The sequence below is a fragment of the Pleurodeles waltl genome, chromosome 6, assembly GCF_031143425.1.
Source record: "Pleurodeles waltl isolate 20211129_DDA chromosome 6, aPleWal1.hap1.20221129, whole genome shotgun sequence".
In the NCBI taxonomy this organism is placed as follows: domain Eukaryota; kingdom Metazoa; phylum Chordata; class Amphibia; order Caudata; family Salamandridae; genus Pleurodeles; species Pleurodeles waltl.
In genome coordinates this window covers 1049692588-1049706892 of record NC_090445.1, presented here as the reverse complement: position 1 = coordinate 1049706892, position 14305 = coordinate 1049692588, and the positions used below count along the sequence as shown (strand labels likewise).

Genomic DNA, 14305 nt, shown 5'->3' with positions numbered 1-14305 from the left:
CGAGATGTTGAAGCAGCAACAGCAGCTGCCCAGCAAAGCTGGGGTCTACTCCTGAAATATAATGAATACTTTCTACTGCCAGGACATCTCTAACTGAACACTGGGCCTTGTAAAATGACTTTCGGTAGGGTTGTGGAGAAGTAAAGACCAAACGAGTGCAACTGAATGTTTTGAAAGAGAGGATGAAAACCAGGTTAGTACAGGATTTATGATTCCAGAATCAGAAAAGGTGGGTAGGAGAATAGGGTAATTCACAGTACCAAATACAACAGAGACTTTGAGAAGTGTAAGATGTAAAGACAGGTGGCGTTGGTAGGTAAAGGCTATGAAAAAACAGCTTCTGAGGAGTGCTATGCAATCCACATTGAATGGGGTCCAGCAGGTGGTATGTTGCGAGGAAAGAAATAAAATGATTAAAAAGCAGTTGTTGCAGATTTTCTTTATAAGATTAGGAGCAGACAGACACGGCGATCAATAGTGGGGGGCAGAGGAGTCAGCTGAGGGTTTTTCTTTTAGTAGAGACAATACCATAGAAGGTTTACTCTTTGAAGAGAGGTACTTTCCCTTCCAGGTTAACTGAAGTACGATATAAATCAGGGAAGCACGGGTGAGGAAAGGGCACAGGGTTTGATGCTTTGGGGACTGAAAGTGACATGCTGCAGTGAGAAAGTGAATTTATTAAGTGGGAGAATCTCGAGAAAAAGTAGAGAGCATGTCAGAATGATTGTCAGAATGATTGAAAAGTACAGTGGAGATTTTGGAAGTGGGCTTGAAAGATGTGTTGGCGTTGAGAGATTTACTCATAAGGCCAGAAGTATTGTTCCTTAATTTGTTTACTCTTCCAGATATGCAAGCATTTTACTTTTTAAACCTCTAAATTAGGAGTGGTTCACAACTGTGCCAAGGCAAGGCAGCAGTAAACCTGTGAGTGTAGCTAAACAACCAAAGAAGCCTATGAGTAAATTGGGATACCACTTATCTGGACAGATGGTGTGGGGATACTCACTGCAGTCTCGAAGTCTAAGGAATTCTCAACAGAGGAGTTAAAGTGGGTGGAGGATTCTACATTTCAGAATATTCTCTGCATCACATCTTCTTCCTAGCTCTGCTGTCCGACTTCTAGGATGCTGCATTAGAGGTTCATACAACTGATTCACACCTTCCTCAATACAAGTGCATAGACCCCGTTTTAAACGGAGAACTCATTTTCTGGCTTAGATTGCCTGTATATTTAAAGCGGTGGGTATTGTAGGGAGAAAACAATGTGCAACAATGGATTTACTATTATTAAGTTTCAGGTGGCTGTCCTATTAATTCAAATGGCATGTCCCTGCGATTTCCACAAAGGAAACGGAGGGGGATGTAACAGACTATGGGCCTGATTTAGATCTTGGTGGCGGGATTACTCAGTCCAAAACATAACGGATCTCCCATTCTTTTGTAAAAGAAGTAATCCCATTCACCAGGATCTAAATCAGGCTTTATATGTTGGTTTTTCATGTAAGACCATTCTCCGTGCCAGCTCTTCTTGTTAGGCAAGTATTTCTGACTGTCATCACTACCCAATAAAAATGGAAATCGCACCCCGCAGCGCAAAGGGTACCATGGGTCTTGTTGCTGGAGTCCTCTAAAGAGCAAACAAAGGCAGTGGAAAGGCAGGGACATTTTCTTAGGGACAAAATCCAGTAGTGGTTTAATTTCCCTCACAAAATATTGACCTTAGCATAGCCTAGATAGTGGGTATTAGTAGCTTCCACTATTAGTGCAGATACTTGAAGGTCTACCCCAGTCTCCTAGAGACATTACGTCAGCTAGGCGAAGGCAACATAAAACTCTTAGAACATAGAAAAGTGAGCTTAAAAATCAAGCCCACCATACAAGTAAACCCCAATTCAGACAGATGGTTGTCAGAATATTGAACAGCAAAGCATGGTTAAGCCAAACTACTGAGGACAAAAGAATGAAAAATTAAGTACTTATAGGTAACTACAAAGTTACTATTCTTAACAGCACATACATGTAGTTTGAAGATTATGTATATACATACATATATATAAAACCTTAAAACCTAGTGGATGTTGCAACTAGGTAGTTATAGTTAGGACCTTGTTTCTAGTGAAAAAGCATTTTTTTACTTGCCTACATCTTGAGCACCACTTGACGAATCTTCACAAAACTTTCCAAAAACATTTTCCAGTCCTGTCAGCTGCTGCCAGGAAAATTTCAGGGTGATCCGTCCAGGGGGGGCCGAGAAAAAGTATGGGGAATCCCAAAACATGTTTTCCCCATTAATGTTTCTATAGCGATTTTGAACAGCAATAGCGCAAAAACTACTGTTTGGAAATACATCAAATTTTGGCAGGAAGGTAGGTCCTGGTCCAGAAAGTGATCTTTTTTGTTTTGGTGTAAATTCGAACAGCAGTTTTTGATAAATTAAGAGGAATACAAATTGTATATATAGGGATGGAAAGGATTTGCGACCCCTCCCGATCTCATGCAGAGATCTGAATGGCCAATAACAATTCAACAACCAAAGTCGTTGAAGAGCTGTCAGCCATCTTGGGACTCGGCTGAAGCCGCCATACGTACAGGGAACAGAGATGAAATGCTTCAGCAAGCACAGAGTTGCTGTCAAAGCAGCTCTGGCACTGCCAGGGAAGGCTTAAGGTTTCTACCTGCAGTGCCAGGTACCATGTAAGGGCTTTTTATGAAGAAAAAAAAAACCTTTGTTTTATCATAAAAAAATATAAATAAAAAAATAATTAAATAAGGACCAAGGGCGAGCCCTTGAGGGCTCTCTTGCAGTATCAGAAAGCACATAAAGAGCAAAAAAAATGTATTCAAAATAAACCCCTACAGTTGAGTGTAAAGGTCATATACAGGGGCATGGCGAGGGAATATGTTATAGCTACCTTAGGGCACCAGTTATAGTTACTTGAGTTAACTATAACCATAACTGTTGAATTTCTACGGTTTTGTGCGAGGAAATTCAGAACCTAACTAGAACATCCCTGTTTTTATTTATATATTCACTTAAAAACCAAAGGTTGCAGGGGCATTATAGTTAGGATCTGAATTTCCTCGCAGAAAACCATAGGAATTCAGCAGTTCTAGTTAAATTTCAGAATGATCCGTCAAGTGGGGGCTGAGAAAAAAAGGGTGAATCAAAAAAGTGTTTCCCATATTAATTCCCAAAGAGTCCTCAGGCACGACTGCAGACTAAACTGCAGTACGAAATTACAGCAAATTTGGCAGAAAGGTAGCTTTTGTTCTGGAGATCACACTTTTCATTATTTGGTGTAAATCTGTTTAACAGTTTTCAAGATCTTAAAGGAAAACCAAATCTGGACACAGCCCAAGCACAGATCTCATGGTGAGATCCAATGGACTGTCAGCGCTTCAACCAGAAAGTGATGGCAGCCATCTTGGAACCAACATTCATGATAGCACCCCACTGAAATGCATTGTAGTGAATGGCAGGTTTTGATGTTCACCAAAAGGAGAACATGTAAAGGATGATAATTTTTTGTTATTTACAATATAAATCATTTGTTGATGGTATCATACTAGTTTTAGAAAATGTGGTGTGTTCTAAGGTGATTTTACCCTGCTGGGATTTCATGAATCATGTTTGAGAGAAAACAGTTTTATCATGATATTCCCAAAGAGGTGCTCCAGAAGCTTAAATGAGAGCATATCTTCTGTAAATTCATTTGGTCTTTCTCAGCCATATGAGAATGAAGTATGACATTCTCAGTAAAACATTAACTTCCAACAGTAGCAGTCTGTCAGTTGACTCCCTTGTATTCTACTGCAGCCTCCCAGAGTGCTCCAAAGAACAACTAGAGCGCTAACAGTCTTACTTATGACAAAATTGTGACACGCTGAAAGCCATCTTGATTGAATCAACATGGTAAAAATTAAAACCTTTAATTTAGAAAGGAACAACATGGGGGGTTAATTTGGTCACAGAAATTATAGTTAGTGCTGAAGAAAGAAAAATTAAGACGCGATTTAAATGAGTTTTCAAATATCCTACCCTTCTATTTCATTAAAACATTTTGACATGCAGGGTACAACATGTACTTTCAACACCAGAAGCAGATTGCCAGTAAACTCCCTGGCGATCAGCAGCTTTACTACAATGTTCCAATGAGCAACTAGAGTACTAACATTCTGGCTTATACCAAAGGTGTGACACATCAGAATTCCATCTTGATGGAATCGAAGTAACTAATCCGTCATGTGTGTGGAAATTATGGTCATTGGCGATAGGAGTGTCCATATAATAATGTGAATAATCATGTGCATTATGCTAGAGTTGCCCAGATACAAAGCAATTATCACTTTCAAGTTCAAAGAGTTCAGAGACCTTGAGTACAGAACGTGAATGTGTCCCCAGGACAGCAGATGCAGGTACCCCAAGCCCCCATGACACAACAGCAAATGATTGTTTCTCAACAAAACATGAATCAAATGGCAAATGCAAATCAGATACCACCACAATTTTCCTTAATGGACCAGAGTGATGAAGAATTTTCTGAAATTATTTAAACTGATAGCTGTGATGATGAGGATTGCATGCTAGGGGCATCCTTAGAAGTAAATCAGTGTGGTTCCTATGTAAATGTCAATGTTATGTGCCATGATGTATTATGTTTGGTTGACACGGAGCTATACGTTCCACTTTTGAAACAGTTGATGTGCCCCCATTTGCCCCTTTCAGGAAAGCGAATCCAATTTGAATGAGTCGCAAATAAGCAATTGACCAACCCTGTAACAGAGTATATTCCTGTTAAAATAGGTTCATTTGAAAAGGAGTAGCAATTTGCGGTCTGTAATTTGAGTCCTGTAAGTTTGACAGGCAGTGATCTGCTGTGCAAGCTAAATTGTTTCATTAGCTTCACTACCAGAGGTAAAGTAATATAGACAAATAAGGAAGATGTACCCTGTAAAATTGCAGAGCAGTACTAGAGTGTCACGTTGTACCAATTATGACATGTAATGAATTGCCCGAAGATTTAAAATAAACAGTGACATCTGAGGTTTGGGATTTTTCAGGAAAAGAAATAGGATGCATTAAAAGAGTTGATCCTATTAAAATAACAGAGAAGCCAAATGCAGTGTATCCAAAAATACCCCAATATATTATATTACCTGAGACAATTGCTGGATTTACCCTTTTAATTAGATATTTGATTGCGCAAGGTATTTTAAAAGAGATTTTAAGAAGTTCATGTAACTCTCCCTTCTAGAACTGTGTAAGCCCAACAGAAAGTACTACATAGTTCAAGACCTGAGAAAAGTACACAAGATTGTCGTTCCATGTTGTCCTGTGGTACCGAATCCTTCAGTGATTTTATTTCAGATTCCCTGTGAAGCAGAATGTTTCACTGTGACTGATATTTGTCAAGCCTTCTTCTCCATACCGCTGCACGAGGAAAGTCAATTCCTTTTTGCGTTTAAATTTGACAGTCATGTTTTGGCATGGTGCCAACCTCCACAAGGTATACAGAGTCACCATCCATTTTCCACCAGATCATGACGAAGAATCTGGAGTCCCTTAACATCCACTATCATTCAATCTTAGTCCAATACATGGATGATCTGTCAATTGCATCAAACACCAGAGAAGCACGCAGGAGAGATACAACTGCTCTTTTGAATCATTTAGGAGAGAATGGCCAAAAGGTTTACCCAGAACAATTTTAGGACTGCAAGAAAGAAGTTCCGTAATTAGGTCACTACAATGAAAAAGTTGTGAGGAAAGTGTCACAAGAGAGAATATCAACAATAATGAAAATGGATCCTCCTGTAACACAGAAAGAAATTCAAATTTTTCTGGGAATGATGGACTACGGTTGTCAGTGGATTCCAAACTTTTTCCTTATGGCCAAGCCTTTACAGTGGCTAATAAAGATGTGTTTGATAGGGTACCACTCGATGACAACTGCATATGTGCCTTCACTGAGCTGAGAGAAAGCCTATGCCGAGCCTCAGCTATGGAAATGCCCGATTATAAAAAAAAAAAAAATCTTTGTTTTGCTGTGAGAGGGATGGATGTGCTCTCTCAGTTTTGACACAGATGCATAGAAATGCAAACATACCTGTGGCTTTTTTCTGCTACACTTGACCCTGTAGCATCAGCGCTGCCTGGTTGTTTAAACACTGTGGCTGCTCTTAGCGTCAGCAGTGAACAGTGTTAAGGCATTGTTATGGGACAACCAGTGAACGTTTTTGTTCCCCATTCAGTGGAAACTTTGATGACCTGTACCAAAACCCAGTATCTTACAAGTGCACGTTTAATCCATTATGAGCAGATTATACTTGCTTTCTCTAATGTAAATGTCAGGAAATGCATTGTATTGAATGCAGATATCCTCATGCCTAATCCTGTTGAAAATGCAAGTGACAGCGAGGATGCGGTTAAGCATGACTGTCTTGATGTGACTGAATTGTGCATCAAACCAAGACATGACATTCAAGAAGTTTCATTAGATGAAAACGTTTAAGAGATAAAGATGGTACTCTCAGAGCAGGTTATACCGTTTGCACAGTCTCAGGTGTGATAGAAGCTTCATGGCTTTGAGGAGTCTTTTCAGCCCAAGTACCTGATTTGGTTATTCTTACTAGAGCATGCTGTGTTTCCCAACAACTTAAAGTGACAATTTTCCCTGATAGTCAGTATGGTTTTGGTGCTGTTCATGATTTCGGACAGTTGGGGTCCCAGAGCGGTTTAATGACTCTCCTATTCAAAACAGTGACAGAATTTATAATCTGTTGAATGTATCACAGTTGCATGCAAAAACTGCCATTGTAAAATGCATGGCACACAGAAAATCTACTGATAATGTAATCTTAGGTATTATCTATGAAGACGAAGTTGCCGGATATTGCGCCTTAAGTTGTACCTCTTTCAATGGAGAGTGGGTGAGTCATGTACAAGATGAGACATGTCGAAATTTCCAACTGACGGCTGTTGATACATGGGAAGAAGTTAAAAGGTTGCAGGAAGAAGTGGCAGAGGAAGAACAACAAAGTTGAGTTAGAGCAGGAAGAGTTAATAGAAACGGAGATGATGTTTGGGTTTCAAGTGATGGAAAAGCAGAATTGCCAAACAACTTATTGTCCCCTATGGCTAGACATTACCATGGACAAGCACACATAGGATTAGATGTAATAATCAGAACACTTAGGCAAACATGGTTCAACCCTATATTCAGAGTAGTGGCAGAAGCCACATGTCACAGATGTGTCACATGTCAACAGATGAATGTAGGAAAATGCACAGTTGTTACACTTACTCACATTGTTAGATCAGTAGGACCATTATTGAGCTGCCATTATGCAATGGACTGAGACATGTTTTAGTCATTGGATGCATTTTCTCACACTTGGAAGAGGCTTACCCCACTGGAAGAAAAAACAGTCTCACAGTAGCGAAGCTGTTACTTAGTGAGTTGATTCCTCCTTTCGGCTTTCTGATTTCTCTAGAATGAGACTAAGGAACAAATTTCAACAGTGAGGTTCTGAAAATGTGTGTGGCATTACAAGCTGAACAAATACTGCATTGCAGATATAGACCAGAGGCTTTAGCACTGGTAGAGAAGATTAATGGAACTTTGAAGTCCAGATTGGCGAAAGTATGTACATCCACAACACTGAAACGCCGAAATGCAGCACCTCTTGTTTTGATAAGCTTGTGTAATACACCTGACAGAAAAACTAGATTATATCCCCATGAGATCATCATGGGAAGGGCAATGAGATTGTCAGGATTGCCGGCAAATGCGCTGGTCAACATTACGGATGACTGAGTGCTGGATTATTGCACAGGACTAGCTGACATGGTATTCTCTATGTCTCATCAAGTTGGAGAGGCAACTGTACAGCCGCAGCAGGAATGGTGTCATGACCTATGTTCTGGCGACTAGGTCCTGATTAAGAAGCATGTAAGGAAAACATGCTTGGAGCTGCGTTGGAAAGTCTCTCACCAGGTGGTCCTAGTAACCACTACAGCTGTGAAGTGTGCTGGTCTCCCAAACTGGTTTCTGTAAGATCAATGGCTTTGTAAAATTGCCTTGCGTTAGACATACTTCTTGCAAAGGAAGGCGGAGTTTGCAAAATGTTCTATGCACAACAATGCTGCACATATATATCTGATAATAGTAAAGAGATAAGAAAGTACAGTGCAAACAAGACTGACTTGAAACAGGACCTAAACAGATTGACAGCAATAAGTGCCTGAGAAGCTACAGGTAGTGTTTTTTCAGCCACTGGAAAGTGGCCTGGAAGCTTAGGAAGAGGTATAGTGGGAACCATTTTGAGACCCCCTATTGATCACAGATTTGTGTGCCCTACTTGCAGTTGGATTTTACAAGTTACATACAAAGAGCCAAGAGCAGACAAAGAAAAGAGGAGATTGAGATGGAGACTAGGCAAAGCCTATATTATAGCAACATCAAGCAGTTAGAGCATTTCAGAAGATCTTACATTAAATAAACCTATACAATTTTGTGCTTTCTCATTAAAATTAGAATTTGAGTATTTTGTGATGGCAATTTGCCATCAAAGGGGGGAGTGAAGTAGTTTACATTTTAGTGCCATCCCTCTTGTTACACAGGTCATCAGTATGTGACAGTTTATGCCTCTTTTAAAGTATTAATGGTCAGAACATAGAAGATGCATTGACACAGAATTTAAAACTGCAACTTGTTCACACTGTAAAGTCTGACTTAGGTGTTTTTTAAATCACATGCTAAAAGGATTAACCTGATATTGTAATGTAGATTCTAGACTAACAGAATATATTGAAACAATGTTGAATTTCACATGATGAATTAAATATGCATGCAAAAATGAAAGAAATATACCTTGCTGATATACCGATTGAAATACATTGACTATGTTTTCCTGTTTAAGATGAAATATACTACAGATATTAATGAAGTATTAATAATATTGAATGAACTGTTTTAATCCTCTCGCGTTAGCATAAGTAAGGCCTGTTGAAGTTTGTATTTTCGGTCTGTGTAGGAAATGCGGATTTATTCCCTAATGTGATTTTTTTTTTTTTTGCAGACTTCGTTCCCACTAGAAGACTTGGGTAACAGGCCCTATTTTTTAGACACAGAGAGAATGTTTGTTATTGTGGTTGAGAACAGAACATAGTAGAACATGGACTGTATACAATTCTTTCAAACTTACGTGGAGTCACACTGAAGGAAGATGTTCCCATGACAGACTTGGGAAAGAATATGGATGTTGCATTTTAGAGTTGTGTGATCGAATTCTACTGAATGATGCCCCTTCTATGTAAGTTGGACTGATAACTTTGACAAAGCAGAATACTTTATTAACTTTAATGTACTGCTGACCAGTTGGGCTTTGGTCAGATCTCCGGACTTCCAGAACCCTACTGATGAAGAATCCAGTATGCTGTGCCCCTTCAAAAGGTATCTTCCTCTCTACATTTATCCTTTGAGATGCCCCTTTGAGACATAGAAATCTTTTCCCGTGCCTTTCAGAAGACTCTTGATTGAGCTTCTGACATGCTGACACTTTCCCTGTTTTACCCATCTTTCGTTCACTTAAGTTAGTAGCCTTCAGTCCGATAATTATTTTTTCGAATTCATTTTGCCATTTTTGTACTTTGTCTTTTTGCCTGCATGTGTTTCATTCCATACATGTATCTTCCCGATTTGATAAGTTGTATGGTTTTCCCTGTGCCCAGCTAAAATTAAGACTCTCCTAAACTGAACTGACTGATGATTGCTAATCTTGAGCAACGCTTAATATCTGTATCACAGATAGTCTTGCTAATGATATCTATTGTTCTTTTTGTATGCTTAATTTTGTTCATGTTAGTCCACCTGAACTTATTTCATGGCGCCTTGGGCAACCCTTGGTGATTATGTATCTCTATAACTTGGTCTTGCCAATTGTCTACATAACTTTTACTTTGAGTTTGTAATAAATCCCTTAACTTTATTTTCTGAATGGAGTTTTTCTTCAATGGCTATATTGGTCATGGTGTGTAAATTAATAGGGTTTGTATTGAAATTGTGTTAGTGGTTCTACCACACCATTTTCTGATTCATGTGAAGGATAAAAATGCTCCATCAAATATATATATATATATATATATATATATATATATACATATATATATATACATATATATACATACACACCCACACACACACACAAATATATATAGTCACTTAAAAAAACAAAGGTTTGGCTGCACCAACACCCTTGCCTTGCATTTTCCAGAAGGGGACCCTGATAGATCCTAGATACATACAACCCATCCACAACATGCTGGGAATGACGGAAACTCCAGCGTAATTTAAGGGGATCCCTCCTATACTCCCCAGTATTACCTGTGGCAGGTAACCCGTTGCTCCCCATCACTTGTGAAGCCACAGTGACATGTCCTCTCTGGCACAACACAACCGCCATACATTTGTGAATCTCTTCCCCGACGGCCAAGTCTTTACGCTCTTCACTGGTCCTCGCTTTGCCTCTGCCTCCCTGGTGGACAATTTCATAATGCATCGTACACACAGAGCGCAACAAGCGCTCGTACCAACCTACCCAATTATTTTAGATGAATTCCCCCACTAAACCTAGTGATAGGGATGATGGTGGCACACGACTGGTGTTTAAACTCAATCATGCCACTATGGCCATGCTCCCGGCACACAACGCTAAACTTCGCAGCTACTCGGAGCAGGATCTGGGACGCCCCTGAACAGAAAAGATATGGGCTACATGCTGCGCACACAATCAACTGATGCCATCAAATCCCCGCCACAAACTTCTCCATTTCAAATAGCTCAGGAAAGCCTATGTCACCTCCAAGGACCAACAAAGATCTGATCACACAAAATCATCCTGCAGCCCCAGGTGCCACACCCGCAGGAGCAAACTTCATCCACATGACATGGACATGCAGATACCTTGATCTTTACTGGAGTATGATCTTTTTTAAATTTGCTCAAATGACAGAGCTCTACGTACCCCCTTACCCGCTCCTAGCACTACTAGGCTACACACAGGATGTCTTGAAAAGTATCAGACGCTTTACAGCCATAGCTCTCCTCGTAAAATGCAAAACTGACATACATTGGGAAGATGGGTGCAAGCTCACGACTGGCCGAAAACTCGAGCATATTCTGACACCACTAGCGAGGTTTATGCTTCACTTCAACCCCCTGCCTCCAGGCCGAAGGACATCTGGCAGCCGCTACAAGAATAACTACTACAGACCACAGATAAGCCTCACAGCTCTGTCACCAGAGACACACAGACCTGACTTCCTGCCCGATCACTGTTACCTTAGCACTTAATTGTCGGACCCCGTTCAGCTAGCACTAGTACTTGCCAGCATGCATTTGCTGGATGTGACTGCTCACAGTCTGCCTCCCTCCCCCTATGGGTTGTCCCAAAGGCCTTAGCCTGCACTACATGACACGAGGTATGGCAGTTTTATTTGTAAACTGCGAACTTCACATTTTGTAACATACCAATCCATAGAAATCCACCTGTTATACTTGGTTCACTCAAGTAACTATAATTCGTGCCCTAAGGTAACTATAACTTGCGCCCAGGCCATACAGAGTTTTTTCGTAATTTTTTTTACTGCAAATATTAGATTTAGATCATCAATTATGTTATCAAAGATGTCATGAGTGCTGTCATTTGTGGGGTAATTAGCAGTGCATAGTGAGGGTGTGAGTTATAGTTAAATTAGGGCACAAGCTATAGTTACTTGAGATAACTAACTCAAACAGGTGAATTTCTATAATTTGGTATATTCAAAATGTGAGCCTAACTATAACATCCCTGTAACGTTTGCTTTTTTCAGTAAATTTCAATGTTTTTTTTAACGTATAGTAATTTTGATTATAATACGTTAATCCAACCACCGCCGCGGAGAAGGCTGTGCGTGGCGGCGGTTGGCCGCAGGATCTGGCCTGCATCCAGGCCCTATATTCAAGCCCTTATATAACCACCCAACCTTGCACCGTGCACAGCCAGGGTTGGCTGCAGGGCCTGGCCTGAGGCCAGTCCCTGCAGCCCAACCACCCAACCCTGAGACAGACAGATAAAGTGAGAGGCTGAGAGAGAAAGAGCAATTTCAGCTTGGATGAATGATATACTTAATAAGCTATTTCCAGACACGTTGAAAAGAAAAATATTTTTGTCAATTAAATAGAGTGAGATCACCTTTCAGTATGTAAATTTAATATTTATAGTTGAAAAGAAAGTAAAGCAGGACATGACTACATAGTCATCTAGACTAGCACCCTTAACCTTTAGTGTACATGTCTGAGACCTTAACAACATTCAACTCACAGATTTTGAGGAGGAAAACGTATGTGCATATGGCTGGATCCAAACTGAGGTGACGTGGCGAGCAAAATAATTATGAATTAAACCCAAGTCTGTGACTGGGGGTGAGTGTTTGAAAAGTTTCAACACTCTTTCCATCATTTTATTTTGGTTTTGCTATATTCTTTTGTATTCAAGCATAATACCCAGACTCACGTTTTTATCTGCAGCGAGTCTCACGATGGGTTAGACTATCGCTCATCACAGTGTTAGTCTGTCTCTAGTATCTATTGGGACTCTCCTTAATTGGCAGCAAACAACTAGTTTTTAAAGCTATATACACTCCAATCTCACAAAAGACTAACAAATAACATGAATCTTCATAAGAATAAATGTTTGGAGTACTACACAGACAAGAATGGCCAAAAGTAGATAAGCGTTAAGGCTGCCACAAAAAATTATAATGACAAAGAATTTAGCCATAAATAATTATGCGAAATCTGCCTACACTATTAGCCTTAACTACTTCATCAATACAACTGGATTTTTCATGTTCCAAAATGGGGGCTTAAAATATTAACTTTCCTTAGTCAAACTGTAAAAAAAGAAATATTTATCTACAAGCAATATTAAAATCCAAGTTCAGAGAGTATATTTAGGTTAGCTACCCAACTAGATTTTTATGAATCGTTGGTTCTACTGCCAAAGTAGATATATACTGAACACAAAACGAGTAACGTATCAAAGAAGCATACACGTTTTAACTTGAAATGGTCAGAGAGGAGTACATCAATTTACAGCGGTATATAAAATTGCTTTTCTCTTTGATCCTATAGCAGGTAATCACATTGTGAGAAAGCATAACTATTCTCTGCTGGTTGGTTTTCTGTACAGATTACATTCAGCAAAAGTGATGAAACCTTTTATTGGAACTGTGTAGACAATTGAAGCAACCTACAATGCCGTCGGGAGTCTGCATATACACACGCATCAACAACCCATCATTCCCTAAGGAAAAATCATTTAAGAGGTATCTTAGTATTAATTAAAGTACTTCAACAGAGGCCTGAAATGTTATCTTTGCCAACAGTTACTTCATAAAAACAGAATAGGGAAACAATGCTTCAACTGTAGAATGAACATGCGTATTTCTTATTGTGCTGCATAAACAAGTATATTTTGTTTTTAACAGTGTTGAAATGGTACAATCGTATGCATGTTCTGTGAGACGATATAACAAACAAGCATTTACAATGCAACGGGTCTCGCGTTTGCTCATGTTAGAGCTGATCGCGTTGTAAACTCCTAACCCGACTTTTCACCTATCGGGCAAAAGTGCATTTATGTACATAACCCGAAAAAGTGAAATTAACTATGTAAAGCGCTCGACTTCTGCCAAGCGAGATCGCACTAGTACATTAGAGAAAAAGCAGTCCACGAGCCGGACAGAAAACAGCGAGCCTCGCATGTTTTCTGTACTTGGTCGCTGCACTTGAGGAGGGCTAGCCACCGGAAAAGGCATGACGTATGCGTGCCTTCGACTAATGAAAGCAAGCAGATTTTATTAGGCAAGCCGACGAACCAATAAAAAACACTGACGTGAAGTTGACAGGGCTCCGAGCCCTTTTCTAACTACAAAAGCGTCTTGCTGCGATACGCATGCGCGAGCAACACAGGCTCGACCCTAAAAAGGTGTCAGTGAATTTTACACGTCATTAAAAAAAAGCCTGTGTTAATGTATTAATTATTATACACAATAAATCAACCGACCCTGCAAGTACACGTTTTAGTCCCTAAAACACATAAAGGAAGAAGTCAATCACCAGACTGGTCACCAAAATGGTATAGATTATAGCTTATATAGACCAATGAATGCCAGAAGAGGGGAAAAAAACTCATTAAACAATGATGGAGGGTGGAGAACAATGCGTGGACACGTGCACTGTGTGCAATGACCTGAGTAAAA

At 39.8% G+C, this 14305-nt stretch overlaps 1 protein-coding gene across 13 annotated transcripts in view; it reads right to left on the bottom strand.

Annotated features, from left to right (window-relative positions):
• Positions 1-14305, bottom strand: part of KCNAB2 (potassium voltage-gated channel subfamily A regulatory beta subunit 2) — a 961933-nt gene that overhangs the window by 878731 nt on the left and 68897 nt on the right. The gene's annotated exons all lie outside the window — the stretch shown is intronic.